Below are 17,053 nucleotides of genomic sequence, written 5' to 3' on the forward strand. Positions count from 1 at the left end.
AATGTGCGCCGGCGCAGGGCCGCAGGATTAGCATTAAAGTATGGAATCGATGCGTTGCATAGCTCATGCATTCCGTGACTCATAGTCCACAATGACAATACTTGACATAATGACAGAACACTACAGAAGACCTGTTTAGAGTTCTATAAAACAGGTTCATATTGGAAATATACTTAATCAGAAAATGTAAAAAAAAATATCAACTGTGTCCATCATTTAACCTATGGCTGTAAAATATAATCTCTGTACATACAGTTTTAATGGAGTACCTACATGAATTTGGCTGTCAGAGACTTGATAATCGAAACAACTTTTACCATCTATCTATGAATGATCTTGATGAATTATGAATTTAGTGATGAATTAAAAATACCATTCTTCGAGCTTATAAATAGATATATCTGTTACTGTAAAAACCCGAACTATGGTAAATCCTAAGATTTTCCAGTAAAACCTAAGTTTTACCGACATCAGTTCAGTAACATATCTACATATCTAATGATAGTAACCTAATTTTGTAGGTACTTTATAAGTCGTCTTTGTAATTAATTAACCTTCTTAACGTTGTTCGTTATGTGATATTATCAAGCATCTAGTCCTATAAGGATCATAAGCGCCATATTATTGTGCTTCCATATACATAGAGGTTATTATGTGAAGGTATGCTCATTAGTCAGATGTATAACCTTTTCTATACTAATTAGATAATTATTCAACAATTATTTTATTATTTATTACGTGCCTTTAGCCTCCCTCGATATATGAGCTGTCTAAGTGTCTAACATCATCATCAGCCCTTTCCCAATTATATCGGGGTCGGCTTTCAGTCTAATCAGACTGGTACTCAGCTGCAAGTACCAGTCTTTTATAAGGGACGACTGCCTATCTGACCACCTCAACTCGGGCAACCAGATACCCTTGGAAAGACAGGTTGTCAGACTTTCTGTCTTCACATCTTATTTGCTCGCTCAAACAAAAAGTTCTTCAGTAGTATTGATTATAAAAACCGCCTCTACTACTGTACTGTTATGTTTTTATTCACCCAAAACCCATTGACAGCCTAATGAAGTACATTCTATATTAACACATAATCTATTAGCCGATGGCGTCATACAATGATTTCGTGAACTTACGTCATTCTAGAAACATTCATACTTTGTCTTAATAACTGGTTTGTAAAAACTATTCATGATTATTGTGGAAATGCGGATCTAAAATAATCATCTATGGTTTTCAATACTGATATAAATAAAGATGAAAAAGTTTTTAAAGGCTCGGAAACTACTGAACCGATTTGAATAATTATTTTAACTATTAGAAACCATGGGAAAAAGCTGTAGTAAGAGTAATTTCGACCCTTTTCTACAACCTAAGCCTTTTTATTTTGATTCAGTCTTACGCCTGAAGTCTGAATCCAAAATCCAGTTTTTGTCTAAAACCACAGACCAAAAATAATTCAAGAAAATCTCCCTAGACCCATGTAAACCGTCCTTACACAAACGATAAATTGTAATACGTCAGAAGCGGTTTTCTGCTTAGTCTGACATCTTCTATCTTAGTCTAACATTTCTCAACTACACTTCACCATATTCTGTATACATTGCCTGTTTTGTTCAACGCTTGTTAAAGTAGCTTCTTACAAATGAAGCAATGGGTGACGAATTTAGCGATTGAGTCCTTTCATAAAAGTTATTATGTTAGGTTATCTTTTTCGGTCAAATGCTGGAAAAGTTAATTTTATTTCTGTGACTAGTTACTGTTGTTTATTACTTGTGATATATTGAGATTATAAGATAAGACATAGGAGTGGAGGAGTAGGTCTAATTTTCTCTAGTTACACAATCTTAGTGTAAATATCTGTCTAGTTCTGCCTATCTGCCTTATTAACTGTATTTAGTACATAATCGCTGTCAAGAGAGTTATTTGTTTCTGTTTTTGAGGATTTTAGAAGCCAGTATTTTAAAACAGTACTTACCCTGCGTGCATTTTAAACTAGTATGTATGTCTAAAATAATTCTCAGAATAAGATGACCCACCCATAAACGTCTGTGGGTGTATGAGATTGTAAAGTGTAATTTCAGATATTAATGGTCTGATTTCGGATTAAATAGCTTACTTTTAGAGGAAGTTTACAATCTACTTTTACCCCGAAGTTATCCCCATAGGACGCGCCTGAAACCGAAACCTCTGGAGTGGTTTAGCATCTTTAGCATCGAAGTATCATCATGAAGTTAGCACTCCATTTATTCACAATCTATGTTTTCTAACAAAGAAAAGAAGTAATGAAGTTGTGCGATCACGTTCCTTGCTTTATTTCCATTTATCTTGTTGTTTTTCTTCTAGATTCAGTAGTAAAAGAGATTGCCTTGTTATCCGAGGAGATAACTTAAGGTTATAACCTGCTTTCAATGTTTATAAAAACGTGAAATTTCTTTTTTAATAAACTTTAAATATTATAAGGTAGCTGTTTGCCCTCGGTTTCACCAGCGTCCCATGGGAACTACTGTAAAATATAGCCTATGTTACCAGGGAAGAATGTAGCTATCCAACAGTGAAATAATTTTTCATACCGGTTCAGTAGTTTTGGAGCCTTTAGAGTACAAACGGACAAAAAATGTTTCCTATTTAGTATATCAAGGGCGGATCCACCGTTGTGGGCACGATGGGCATGCCCACAACCTTAATAGACTTGTGACCTCACACTTTTACGGTCTTTTGAAATCGATAGGCTGATGATAACACAAGGGATAAAATAAGACTTTTTTTTGTTGCATTTAGATAATTTTATGACTGTTGTTTACTAATTCGAGGTCACCATATTTTTTTCTAACAGCTTTAGTTTTTGAGGTACTTTTGTAACCCAAAACTCAAAAAAATTCGCGGCTTCTTCACTTTGCGGTGACTTGAGTCCAATGTCGAAAACGTTCGATTAGTTTAAGTTAAAATTGAAAGTAGAAAAGGATAGCACCCCCATAACGCCCTCTTTCTCCACTTTCTGGTTAAGAAGAAGCGGTGAAGAACAAACTTTCCAGCAACACAGCTGTCTATTACAATAAAATTGTTATTATTTACAATAGGCACTATTTTACATTTTTTTTTGTTGTTTAGGTACTGTTTTGTTCCAAAACTCAACAAATTTCGCGCTCGCTACGCTCGCGGTCTTTTCACTTAGCACTGGCTTTTTTTTACTTGTTTGGGTGATTTCGTGTTCCAAGACTCCAAAATTTTGTGCTCGCTACGCTCACAGCTTCTTAATTTCACAGTACTTTTTTTATAATTTCTTTAGGTAATTTGTGGCACAAAACTCAAAAATTTCGCGCTCGCTTCGCTCGAGCAACTTTATATGGTTATGTTCTGCGTCTTCGCTTTTGGTTTTATAACTTGGTAACTACAACAAAATCTAAAAATCTTCCGGCTTGCTACGCTCGCGAAAAAAAAATAACCACAATCTTTCCATACATAGGGGTGCTTTAGCAATGATGGCACCCAGTACATAAGCTAAAGACGGAACTGATAGTGAGCATAATATGCGTTGAGATATATTCCTAAAAAAAATAAATGAGTCATACATAAGGTAAAAGTTGAGAAGTGTACCAAATGCGTCAAACCCATACATTGGCTTACTGGCTACTAGAAAAAAAGAAAACAATATAAGGTATTGATTGAAATATTGAAATATCGGATCGACACTGACTATTTTTTTTTTAAATCGGGTCCGACTTCCTCCTAAGTTTATTTTCTTTCCTAATGCCAAAGTCCTGATGCTCAGAAAAAAGAAAATAGTTTAATTCAAAAGTTCATAAACGACTTGCATGATTGTTAATGAGCATGTTCATGCTCCGACTCGTACTTAGCCGATTTTCTAGTAGCTGTGACCACAACCTTTTTTGAGGGCTGGATCCGCGCTTGTAGTATATTAGTATTTATTTATTTATAGACTAGTGTTAGATGTATCGATTTCTCCTGAATATATTGTTGCGTATTACATAAACATTTAGACATAATTGAAGTTGTCATTTGTGGGAATTGAACCCGTGACCCATCATCCAATCAAATACTTCGCTTATCTAAGGTTTATTTGACCAAAAAAAAATATTCAAAAGGTAATAAAATACCAGCAGTAATTAATAGCCAATTTGTAACTCGTAATTACCATCGTTTTCAGACTTTAACACAAAAAATAATTAGGGATAAGTACGTACACTGGGTACCTCAAAGGTCAGCCGAGGTTGATGTTAATTTTCAGGCTTAAAACCTTCTTTATACACTCATTTGAAAACGTTTGGATTTTAATAATTAAATGATGAATGTTTGGGGGAGTAGGGTTTAAAATTATTAGTATTTATGACTTTCTTCCATATGCGGGTTCATCCATTTCCCACGTGAACAACTCGGCGCACCTGGGTAAAAAGTGACCTGATAAATGGGTTATCTAACACTAAAAAAGTTTTTTCGAATCGATTCTGTAGTTGGGTTTTACAAGTCACTTTGTAGAGCTTACTTATTATGTTTGTTTTGCAGCTAACCCTACTTTACCTTCTATAATTTGCTTAACCTGCTTATTAAATAATTGCATAAAAATCTATTTGTTTTTCATAGAAAGGAGTATGTTTATTACCCTATAGTATGGCTGCTAATGAGAGCTCGGGTAAACAAACAAACAATTATTATTTTGCACCAATTATGAGTACAATGCACTGATTGGAACAAAGGACTTTTATAAATCCAGCATAAATACTCATTCACTATATAAATTATATTACCTAGATAGGTTTTTTTTTTCTGCGGGTTTGCTAGCGTTCTTACGAAATTAGGTTTGATTCCAAAATATGGCTAATTGTATGTTCTAGTTAGACAATATAGTTGTAACTTAAGATGAGAAAAACTTTTGATAATAATGCAATTTGTTTTAACCCCAAAAAGGAAATGTGTCAATTGATGTGATTTTGTCATCTGAGTTATTTTCTAGTACTAACAAAACACTAATACCTAACTTAAAAATATACGCCAAGTTCCGTCCAAAAATATATCCCGAAAAATAAACAGCCGTCAAATAGAAATCTGAAACTTCTAACAAAAACAAAATAAACTGACGTTCGTTCGCGTTCCCGCTTTCCAATCGTAACTCCCGACTGCCGATGAAAAATATTTGATTGAAAACACAAAACAAACAACGCTTGACAAAATGACGTTCAAAAATACAGTCGCACTCCCAATTCGGAGGGAAATGCTCAAATATTTCGGTTTCCGAACGACAATGTATCACAAAAAGAATCTAATCTTTCGGAATGCTGGCCAGCGCGAAAACGACTGACGCACTCAAAATATACTAGCATTTTTCATTCGTTTAAATTTTCACAAAGCTATTCTACAGTAACAAAAATTAACACCAGCCTCTATTGTCCATCTCATAAGGTTGATAACTCAATGAGTTTGACTTTGTTAGCTGTATAATGTGTTGGCAGAAGCGTGCACAAAGCGTACCAACCAATCTCTTGTATAGGGCCACGCTGCGTCCAATGCGACTTTTTGGTCGCATGTCGCAGGTTCAGCTGAGATTAATCTTAAAGCCGTGCGATTTTGCGTCGACACTGCACCGCTATTGGATTTGAATTCAAAATGTCGATGCTTTATTATTCTTTGTTCTAAATGTTCATTGTTACTTTTTGTGAAGGGTAAATGCGGTTGAATATTTACTGGTTTTGAAATGCCGCTGAAAATGAAAGATTTTTCTGTATTTTCTTTCTTATTTCTAAGTGAAAATGTTTTCCAAGCTTTGTTTTAACTGCTGGTCTATTTTAGGACAAATATTCATGTTGTCCCACTTTCCTTGGCCTGAAATGTTAATTGTATTAAATGGGTCTTGAAACTTAATTATTTCGTGAAATTGGGAATTTGATGTCACTTGTTTATTTTCGGGGAACGAAACAAAAAAATTTTTAGTTATCATTGATAGATTTGTCAAACATACAATTAACTATGTATTTAAGTATATACAATTTTTAAATATACCTAGGAACTGAAGTTTTTTTCTAGTCGCAAAAATATTGTCCACCATTACAGTTTTTTACAAGAAAATGAGCCATTTGCGAACTAAAGTAGTTTTTGTATGTCTTTGTAGAGTTATTCATTACATAGCTGTATATAAGTGTATTATAATGTATTTATAACTGCAAATTATATTTTTTGTGACACACAATACATTTGTGAATTGAGCGTTATTACGACTGTGTGAATATTTTTTATTCTAAAAACGGTAAATGACATTTAGATATAGGTACAAAGAATACTTAATATTCATAGTAGGTAGCTAATAAAGTTGTTATTTAAAGCCTACCTATTTCAAATATAATATTTAGGTACCTATTTACCAACTGATCCTACCGTTTAACTTTCAGTAAGATAAGAGACTTAATAAGCAAAGTAAATGAATCGAAAATAAAGTTCAATACTTTCATTTCCTGAATTTCTCATAAGAATAATACCTCATGTATATAAAAGCCTAGACCTCACATATCTACGTCTACGTATTTATAACAGAAAGTCTAGATATTTCCTCACGTCTTTTGTTTCATCACGCTATCCATACTAATTCCTAACTCTTGTATCAAAGCGAATCTATAACCAACACATGTACCAAACAAGAGAAAGTATTCTATTACGTAATATTGAAGAAATGTATGTATGAACGTTTATTGAACCGAAATTGTTTGCAAAAATTGTAAGGAATTAAAAATTTCACGGTGAACAGCTGTTTGGGATGAGAATCCGTTACGAATTCATTCATAGTTTATTATTTTTATAATTGTTAGATCCGTATGTCTGTTGTCTTGTCTTTCAAGAAAAGATCTTAACGTAGTTAGTAGGTTTTAAATAGGTAACACTTCTCGTGTCTCAATGCGCATCTCAAGGGAACTTTCTACATCTTTCTGTACCATCAAAGTAGCCTTCATTAAAATTGTACACCCAAAACAAAAAGTGAAAGACTGCCAAGTTCGATAATATGGGAATGCTTCGCCTATAAAAGAAGTGAGATCTGAATAAGTACCAAGTTCCATACACATACCTCAGTTAAAAATAGTTACTTTTTAATGATGTTACTTGGCAAGTTTTCATACACCTTGTTATAAACCTACTAAACGCAATGAATCAAGTATTTAATTTTCTATTAAAACTTGCCAAGTAATCATCATTAAAAAGTAACTATTTTTAACTGAGGTATGTGTATGGAAATTGGTACTTATTCAGATCTCACTTCTTTTATAGGCGAAGCATTCCCATATTATCGAACTTGGCAGTCTTTCACATTTTTGTTTTGGGTGGGATTTCATTTATTTTTGTAAGGTTGTGTTGAAAAGAAGTTAGATTTTCTTTATTTTATTTTTTTCTTTTGATGAAGTTAGTTAAAGAAATGTCTCATTTATACTATAGATTTTTTAATATGCACTATGTTTCTTACAAAGAAATGAACTAGATTTACCAACTGACTGACATGAAATGTTATCATATATTATGTTCGTGGATCAAAGTTACACATTCGTTATTTTCGAAAGTGATTCACACTTGGCCGTTTTCAGATTTTTACTTTACTTTGACTAAATACAAACCTTTGTACCATTCGAAGATATATTATATAAATATAGATAAATTTAGTTCGTTTTAGTTCCTTAGGGGTATATATTTACACCGGGTATAAAACACCTTCATTATTTTGAAACCGACTCACACTTGGCCATTTTCAGGTTTTTCCCTTTACCTTGACATAAAGACCTACCTCCATGCCAAATTTCAAGTCAATACGACCATTGGAAGTGGTCTAGGTTTTTGATGAGTGAGTCAGTGAATAAGTGAATCAGTCAGTGAGTGTATAGTAAAAATAGCGATTTTCTGACGTCAATATCTCAAGACACAATATAATAATATCTCAATATACAATAGGTATATTAATGAAATTTTGTATTTTAGATAAGTGAGGGGGTCTCAACAGATACTAGAAATTTGATATGCGTAAATAAAATAGATTTTGAGTTACAGGGGGGTCGAATTTGGCCCGAAATGGTTCGTGTAATATAACCCACGGCCGGTGTGTCGCTTTTTTTGCTCGAACTTGGCGGACACACTGCCGTGTGTCTAGATTTCAATCAGTTCAACCGTTTTATCGCGAGTGTTCCAAACGCACTCACTGAACGGTTCACAAGAAGTTGCTGCATTTTTATTTGAAACCCCGTGATCCTCTGAATGAGTGGAATAGGCAAACTTACCTGGGAAGTGGGAAGTGGACGGGGAAGGATCTGCCAACGACGAGTGACTAGAAGCCGGCTAGCTAGCGGGAAGCTTCCTACCCACTTTTTTTTGGTAAAGCCTTTGATTCCTCGGGTCTTCTTGGTATGGGCACTAGACAGCTATTCGAGAGAGGGTTTGGGTTTTTTTTTTTTACCGCGGGCGACAACGATATTTGACAGATAACAAAACAAAAGCGAAATCCGTCGCGGCAGGAAGTTTTTATTTTGACATTAAAATAAAGAAGTGAGGGGTGACCAAAAAGTTTGTACAATGAATTTCGCATTTATCGTAGTATAAAATTAAGAACACTAGAAAAACTAGCAATTCACTAACTACTTATATTATAAAGACAGTCTTTATTTTTCACAATTATTGGCAAAAAAGCTTTCTAAACTCCACTAACAAGGCTTCTATCGACGCTAAACCGACCGCACTGACATAACAATGTGTGTGACATTGACAGCTGTCATTGCAACTGTCATGGCGGCGCGTTAGCTAATTGGCGGGACGCAATTTGTGTGAAGCCGACTGTGCGGATTATTCGCTGTGTATTGTAGGGTACATGTCTGGCAGGAAAATCTGGATAATTGTTTGAGATTTAGTAAACATTAGTTAAGAAATATTGTGATAGCTAAAGCTCAATAGATATCTAAGTCCGTACTTAAGAAGCTAGACTTTTTTTTCCAACTTTTATGGTCGTATGGACGCCTTCAAGCTCCTGGAATGGCAAGGACTTGGCATCAACATCAACGGCGAATACATCACTCACCTTCGGTTTGCCGACGACATCGTAGTCATGGCAAAGTCGATGGAGGAACTCAGTATGATGCTCGAGGGCCTCGACCGAGTTTCACAACGGGTGGGCCTGAAAATGAACATGGACAAGACGAAAATTATGTCAAATGTCCATGTTCAGCCCACCCCAGTCTCTGTTGGAAGCTCGGTACTCGAAGTTGTTGACTCATATATCTACCTAGGACAAGTAGTCCAATTAGGTAGGTCCAACTTCGAGAAAGAGGTCAACCGCCGAATCCAACTCGGCTGGGCAGCGTTCGGGAAACTACGCAATGTCTTTTCGTCCGACATACCTCAGTGCCTCAAGACGAAAGTCTTCAACCAATGTGTGTTACCAGTGATGACTTACGGCACCGAAACGTGGTCTCTCACTATCGGCCTCATCTCAAAGCTCAAAGTCGCTCAACGAGCTATGGAGAGGGCTATGCTCGGTGTTTCTCTACGTGATCGAATCCGAAACGAGGAGATCCGTAGACGAACCAAAGTGACCGATATAGCCCACCGGATTAGCAAGTTGAAGTGGCAATGGGCAGGCCATATTGCTCGCAGAGCAGATGGCAGATGGGGCCGAAAAGTGCTGGAGTGGAGACCACGGACTAGCAAGCGCAGCGTAGGACGTCCACCAACGAGGTGGACAGACGACCTTATAAAGGTCGCCGGAAGACGCTGGATGCAGGTCGCTTCCAACAGGTATCTGTGGAGATCAAAGGGGGAGGCCTATGTTCAGCAGTGGACGTCCTATGGCTGAGATGATGATGATGATGAGATGATGATGATGATGGTCAAAATGTTACAATAATTTAGATGACTAATAAACTCTTAAAATGAAGTAATTTTCAACATAATGTACTCGAAATAATCAAACTTTTTTTTGGCAAACAGTGCATTAAAGCTAAATTCCTCATTAATGCACATTTGCATCGGTATTACCTACTAAAACAATACATTTTCAGCCTTCACGTGAGCAAAACGATTAAGACAAAACGCTTATAATTCAGCTGTATAGCAAAATAAAGTAGATTAGCATGCAGCCAACCTTATCGGCGACTGACCCATATGGGTTAATGTGCATGCAAAAACAATAGACATGTAAAGTTTCAGTCTAGATCTATATTTTAGTTTGTAACTAGGCTAAGTAGATTGCCTTGCTTTGGTTCAGTGATCAGAACTTTTTGCTCGATTAAATGAAATTGCTCCGGTATGGAATTGTTTTTGCGTCAAAGGGATACAATATATTGCTTTTTCTAGATTCTGAATTCATTTAGTTTGTTCTCAATGTTTGTAGACCTTTTAAGCTTATTTTTGCAACTATACTAATATGAACGCTGAACAGTTTGTTTGTAGAGCACTTTAATCTCCGCTGCTGTCAGAAGGATTTGATAGATACTTTTTACATTCAATATAACGACACAGATTACACTAACGATTCTGAGAGTATTTAATAAAGTTCAGAACAATTAAGGAGCGTGGGGAAAAATAGAAAAAGCATTGGTGAGGTTATAAGATCAGGTATCAAAAATGGTTGAAAAGACAGGTCCTATGCAATTATGCATATACATACATGCATATACAGGGTTATAGGTAAATCACTAACAACCTCTCAGGACCATATTACTAATATCATAAACTAAAACTTTTGTTCTATGACTTTTAATAATTCTCAGATTTTAGTTCATCAAAATTTTCACACAAAAATTAAAATATTTCAAGTGTACGCTCTAAAAGTTACGAAGTCTATGCGAAGCACAGTAAACAGTAGTACAAAAGACAGCGGAGGGGAGCGGAGCTCGGGTGGGGGGGGAGCGTTTGACCTATTTACGAGCGGCAGTCAGTCGTTTTTATGCGCCCGCGTCGCATCATACGTGTCCTTGTAGGGAAATTCGATGGTGCGAACGTAATTATCTTTACAGTATGGCGTATCGATATTCAAATGTCGAGTACACGGAAATGGTGCGAACGCTGGCTAGGTGTGAAGACAATGTTTCGGAAGCCTGTCGCCAAAACGCCATACGATTCCCAAACATCCCTACACCTAGCTGAGTAACAATGCTAGCCGCCACACAGCGGTTACGAGATTACGGGCAATTCCGGCATGCCATCAGGGATAGTGATCGTCCACCGAGGCACACAGTACGTGAAGAAGACGATATTTTGTTTTTTTTTTTATTTGACCTTTTCGTAAAAAGGCGGGTAATCGTAGCGTAGCGATTTACCAATTCAAAAGTATGACTAGATACGAGAATAGTGCGCGGAAGGCGTAGGGTAGGTAATGATCTTGCATTCATTCTAAAAATGCAAACCCTTCATTTATGCAAATCCACCAAACGAATTTATTGTAATGAGTGATAATCTCGACTCGTCCGCACACTCTAAGGTCGACTAATCGCTCGACTGGTCTCGATCGGGCCTTTTGTTGATGAAGAAATGGTAGGGGCGTGCAAATTTTATCACTATAGCAAAATAGAGTTGAAATGTGTTAGATAGACCAATGAAATCTTGTAGGTTTGTTTTTGGCAAATGTATTATGTTTTATAAAAAGTCATAGAACAAAAGTTGTAGTTTATGACGTTAGTAATACAGTCCTGCAAGGTTGTTAGTGATTTACCAATAACCCTGTATATTACGTTGTTTTGCTAAAGCGCATCATATTTAATAGTTGCTAGTTTAAAAAATTGTCATCATAATTGCGGATGTAGGTAACTTCAAGACTTCAAAAAAATATTATTATACTTTTGACAGTTTGAAAAGAAAACAATACTTCGAGTGGACAATGTGAGGAAATTCTCACAATTAGTAATTCTAGTCATGTGTAGACTAAAGTTGTTGAAATGAACCAGCTGGGTGACTGACCTTGAGGGCGTCGAAGGTCAAATGATAGGTCAAATGGAACTTGATAGAATAATAATCGTGATTGTAAACAATTGGAGATGTCATAGATAAAATTAGCTTTAGCTAGGAAATGATAGAATATAAAGAAAATATAATTTTGGTTCATCATCATCATCCGTCTTTATATTGTCACTGCAGGGCACGGGGCTCTGGATATACAAAGAACAGTGAGTGTTAATAACCACGCTTGCTCGGCCGATTGGTAATTTCAAACTTTAAAGTGTAGTGTAGGTGTCCTCAAGATGGTTTCCTTCTATTCTCTTTAGTCATAGGTGTTCGTTCGAGATATACTTAGAAAGTAGGTACATAGGACTATGGTGTTATTAGGATGTGTCACATAGGACTCCGCTAGTATTACGGGAATTCCCACACCTGGTGGAATTTTTGACCTTATGGCATATCTCTGTCTACAACATGTTTATTCCCTGAAAAATATGCATAATATTGCCCCAAGTTCTGTTACAAAAAAAATACAAACTCCTATGGAATGCCACGCTAAACCTACCACAGCAAAAACCCACATTAAAAATAGCCCAAAACTGACTAAAACTACTTCATTTTCCCTCCAAAAACACACTGACATTTTAAAAAGGGTACCCGAAACTCGTAGACAAAACGTTTACAAACTCCTTTATGTACCTTTTAGGGGCAGACCCGGGAGGCATTACTATGCGCGTCAGGCCCCAACGTCTGAGCTCACCTTCTAACTTAACTATTACATCTATTCTTAGTGTGATCAACATTTTAACTAAATCTCCCATATCTGAGGCGGTTAGCGTTGGGTTAGGGTGGGGTAACACTGAAAGGGGATGGAAGGTCTTAAATACAATATATTTGAAGCTAAAATATTTTTTTAGTTCACAGCCTCTTTAAGTTATTGCAGTATACAGGGTCTTTTTTGGTGGGGATCATCAAATGACTGCTCCGGCTGTGGGTGCAGCGTGAGGGAGTGTCAGACTCTTACTGACTTAAACCATCGTCTTCTTTCTTAAGCCCTTTATGTATCAGGGCTGTGATAACTCTTGCAAACAATCCCGAACACCCAGCAGGGGTTCCGGGTTGATGTCCCGGGTAGGGCTCAACTTTCACAAAGCATCCCGCAGTATGAAAATAAAATTGAATGTGATACCAGTGCATTGAAGAACATGAAATGCCAGCCCTGTGCCTGACTTTGGTATTTTTGATATCCGTTACATCGAACTATGGGAGTAAGGTAATAAGGAGTACACCAGTGTCAGCACAAACTGCAGAAAGTCAAGGAAAATAATGAAATTATTTCTGAGGTTTTCCTTCATGGGACTAAATGCCCATTTGTTTATTTTGTTTACAAGTAAGCCGAACTGTAATTAATGACTGAAAGCCGGTGACACAGTTTCTAGAGTCCACAGCTACAAAGGAATAACAGATGTAGGTAATAAATAATGACCAGTTAAGATATAATAAAACAAAAGACTGTCCAACACAATGAATCCTATATTTAAAACTGTCCACTGTATAATTATGGCTGGCTAACTTGTACACTTTGTTACTTACATAGAAAACAAATGACGAGCGGAGATGTCATGATGGAATATCTCCTAACAAAGTAACTACGCCAAAATGCGAGTGTCCGGGGGACGAGGAACATTACTGGCTACTCCTCATATATGCCTTCTTTAACCTAATTGACGAATCTTTGACAGATGTCTCAACGAAGCCGAACACCTGGTTAATTTAACAGTACCTGATCGTTGTTTTGATACTTGACCTACAAGAAGGCGCCTGACCAGCTTATGGCATCTTTTTTTTTTTTTTTTTAGCGACGTAAAATCATCAAATGACCCCTCCCGCTGTGGGTTAGCAGCGGTGAGGGAGTGTCAGACTCTTACTGACTAAAATCGTCGTGTTCCGTCATAGGCCTTCTATGTACCAGGGCCGCGGTATCTCTTTCGAACAACCCGCAGCCCCGGCAGGCCTTGGCCCTGCTGGGCCCCGCTGGGGTTGCTGACGTCTCTTTGAGGAGCGCGTGGAACAACGCGCGCCGTCGACACGGGTCTGTCGTCTAGAAAGACAGAGGGACGATGAGCCACCCGAACTCACCGCCCACAGACCCACGCCTACGGTGGCCGGGAGTCATCTCGCGACACCCGGCGCCCATGGTGTCTACCTGGTCCAGCGCGGCGGCCGGGATGAGAGGTGCGAACTCTCTGGCGCTCCGCCTCCTCCTTCTCGAGCATGACCGCTTCGCAGAAGGAGGCGACGGCATCCCATTCCCTCTCGCCCCGGACCATGGCCTGAACCAGGGCCGGACGCGAGAGGTCGCCGCCACCCAAAGCCTCGACGAGGACCCGGCGGTGCCCCTCCCATGCGGGGCACACCTGGACTGTGTGGTCCACCGTGTCCTCGGGGCTGTCCGCACAATGGTGACACCCGGGCGCCTCCTCACGAGCTTATGGCATCTCCGGTCATCTTTCTTTCCTCTGTAGTTACGTCATTGTAAGCGTGGGAAATGACAGCCATCTTGTCTTAGATGTCAAAATGTAATGGTTTCTTTATCTTTTGCATGTATTGGATAACAATAGAATTGTGAAGATGAGCTGATAGTAAAGGGTTATAAGAATAATTGTTATTTATTACGATGGAAAGCTGTGTTTGCATTGCATCAGTATTTTTTTAATATCGGATTGGACCAATGCAATATTTGTTATAGGTACAAATGCAGATAATTCATGAATTATTGTTTGTTGCCGTTATTTTGATATTTACCCGATTATACAGAAGGGTTATGTTTTTTCTGCAATTTGTGTATTGTTTTAAGAATAAAGGCTCAATTAAGTTATTAAGTGCGTAGATATTCCACAAAGAAGCAAAATCGCCTGATAAAATCTCTGTTAGGTAAAGATCTGTTTCTTCTTGGCAGACAATTAATTCCATTAAGACACCATTTTCACCAAAGTAATTGAGTAAGCCAATGATACCCAGAGAATAATTAAAACAATTATGGTTTTAGGTCAATTTATAAGAAACGAATTTTAAGATACTTATCGCATCATTACAATTAATGGAGATTATACAATGGTTTTCTTATTTTCCAGCAACAAAGAATCGAAACGACCAGTCCAATGAGTCAGGTATTTCATTGAAGACAGTAATTAATACAGCTATTTATATCTTTTCTTATTTTCAGTAGCACCCCGCTTCAACTAGAGCCATGGACCCCAAAGGTCACCCAAACACGGCCCCGACCGCAAACGAAGGACGCATACAAATGTTCCAGAACGTTCCTCGAACATACCCTTCGCATCTTATGCACAGATTGTATGAGGAACCCCTGCCTTTTACACCCTGTACTACCCTGAACATCACGCACACAAACACAACTCTCATGTATGCTAAACTTTAGGGGATATCACGGGCATATGCAAACGATGTCCGGAAAAGTCTGTGTAAGAAAGAATGTTTGCATGTGTGCGTGAGTTTGGAAGAATTGTAGGGAGATAAAGTTGTGGTTTTAATACATTTTCCGTTATACGCAGCATGTTCCCGATTTTTCAAGGATTACCTTAAATATAAAGAAAGTGTTCGTAATATGTGACACGAGGTTTACTTTCACAATTGGGTGGGATTTGAGCCGCGGAAGGGTTCAAGTAAATTGTCGCGAGAATTTCATGTCTTTTATGATATTGCGGTTTGAGAGAAGTTTGGAGGAAATATTATGACGATGTTTTAGTTTACGAAGTGTCTGTTGAACAATTTAAAAGTATGGTGTCTTCCTTGTTGAGATTGGAAGAAAAAATACTTCAAAGAAAGGAAAGTGTCTATGGAGATTTTTTCCCTTTCTTCCATAAGACATATTGAAAACGGCACCTTGCTTTTAAAACCCATAAGAATGTGAGTATTAGTTTATTTGATACGAAAACCTTTGAATGTGTAGCTCCAAAAATTTTCTAGCTATTCCATAGCTACTCAAATTGAAATGGATATGCTTTATATTCAAGGAATAAGTCGATTTTAAGCTACCAGTAGTCTTAAATTAAGACATACTCCGGGTCATCTTAACCAGGTTCTTTCAACTTTAACTTAAATCACTTTGGTTACACCTCATTGCTCTTCGCCAAACCCTGACTACTGCAGGTACTTGGGTAAACCCCAAAAGGTAACCACTGACCAGTAAGAAGGAAAAAGGTTAACCATGACTAACTGACATTCCACCACATTCTAGAATGAATAAGGAAATAAAAATGGCGCCCGATTCTTTATGATAATTGGAAACTGATTCATCTGATTGATACGCAGAATGCAGTGGTTTCTGAGGTGATGAAATGAGTGTACAAGTGACCTCTGGTTTTGTGAAAGGCTTATTAATTTGTTGCGCAAGAATTTTTAATTTTAGTCATTTAGAAATAAGAAATAAATATGACATTTCTATAGAATACTGTCAAATCTACATCGTGGCAATTTTCTATTAGGTACTCTCCCAGTTGGCAGCCATTTATAAGTATTTTTTGTGTGTATAGCAACATAATGTATGTTTTTGTGAATAACTTGTGAATATTTGATTTATCCCGCACAATGTTAAGTTTTGAACTATTTCATTACTTTGACCCAGTATTTGCTGAACATACATGGATATCTGCACTAACCTATAGTTTGTTTATTTTATTTTAGAAAATATAATGTGGTGATTACCAATTATACAATAGTTCATACTAACTTATTTTTTACGTGCGTATACATGAGTCAAGGACCTCATAACATACACACAAAACAGCAAACTCCGAAAACATCCGAATCGACAACCTCTTTTTGGGAAGTCAGTTAAAAACTCATTTCAGTTTACAAAAGACAGCATTAGCAGCTTCATGGTCAAAGACCTCAAAAGCTAAAGTTATGCAAAACAATAACAATAAGCGTCATTAAGTTACGTCCGTCTGTCACATCGTTACGTAGTCAAGGACTGCGTGTGCGCAACGACGATGTTGTACTAGCTTAGAGAATTTAACCAACTGGATATACCATTGCCGAGGCCTCCCCTCCGGCAAAAGTACCCAAATACTCGTATGCACTATCTACCAATGATATGTATTAGTCATAGATTTTTTGTCAA

This window comes from Helicoverpa armigera, chromosome 28 (assembly GCF_030705265.1).
Source record: "Helicoverpa armigera isolate CAAS_96S chromosome 28, ASM3070526v1, whole genome shotgun sequence".
Lineage (NCBI taxonomy): Eukaryota > Metazoa > Arthropoda > Insecta > Lepidoptera > Noctuidae > Helicoverpa > Helicoverpa armigera.